The sequence below is a fragment of the Etheostoma spectabile genome, chromosome 3 (genome assembly GCF_008692095.1).
Source record: "Etheostoma spectabile isolate EspeVRDwgs_2016 chromosome 3, UIUC_Espe_1.0, whole genome shotgun sequence".
In the NCBI taxonomy this organism is placed as follows: Eukaryota; Metazoa; Chordata; class Actinopteri; order Perciformes; family Percidae; genus Etheostoma; species Etheostoma spectabile.
The window spans coordinates 4394580-4395734 of NC_045735.1; positions in this window are offsets into that span (position 1 = coordinate 4394580).

The window sequence follows — 1155 nt, forward strand, 5'->3', positions numbered from 1 at the left end:
GGACACCTGTTGGTTGCTGTAAAGTGCTATATAAATAAATGTTGATTGTTGATTCAATATCTTCTTGACTATTGTGTCATGCCTTGGCATGTTTGAACGATCAGCACTTTTGTTCTCTACTGTGTTGTAACTCATGGCCAGTTTTTGACTTTTCAGTTCACAAATGTGTATTTACTGGAAAATGTATCTACTTTGACCCTAGTAATCGTTAAGAGCTGTTTGCATGACAAAAGCAAACACACCACGCTGGGTAAAGGGCAATGTTGCAGAACTTAACCTACTGTAAGACTGACATGTTCAACTGATTTAAAAAAGTTAGCTGAAGCAAAACATCCGAACAAAATGCTTAAAGGTGCAATGTGCAAAATATGGCCATTTTTTTAAATTTTAAAACATAAAAAGTCGGGTTTCATGCAACCAGGTCTTCGTTATCACCATAATAATCTGTACAAGGATTGGTAATCCGCAGTCTCATGTCATCCAGTTTGTTGACAAGAGTGGCCGTTGGCCTGAGACAGTAGGTGCATGTGGGGCACTTTTTATGGAAAGAGTCCACTGTGGTGTTTTTTTTTTGACAGCAGGGATCACCCTGCTTCCCAGCATTGGATGATTGTTGCGCGTAGCAAGCTATCAATTAACTTTAATGACCACTGACAAGCAAAGATTACGGCTACACACTCAGAAAACGGAAATGGTTGCACCTGATTGGAAGAACGCTTCATGTGGGGTGGTCGGCTCTAAATATCAAAACAGAAAATAGTTTTTATATGATAGTTTTATGGAAAAAAATAGGCTATGCAGATGCTGAATCTATCCTTATTTTAGATCAACAATGGTCCACTTAAAAGATTTTTGTGAGTTTTCGAGAGGCGTTGAGTTGGACGCCCCTGATTTGCATAAAGTAGCCTGGACAACAACTATGCAAATGAGGAGCGTTCAGCTTGATGCACTGCTTCTGGAATTAACTGCGACACTACCAGAATGCTTTGCTGCTCACATACTGTGGAAGTGACGCTTGCCAGTGGACACGTACCGTTAGCCTAGCCAGGATCCCAGCTTGCGTCACATCTGCTTCCTTTACATGGCTGCTTGGGCCCCCTCTGAAAACAATCTAAATTTTAAGCCTTAAAAGTCTTGTGTTATGTTCTAGGTAAA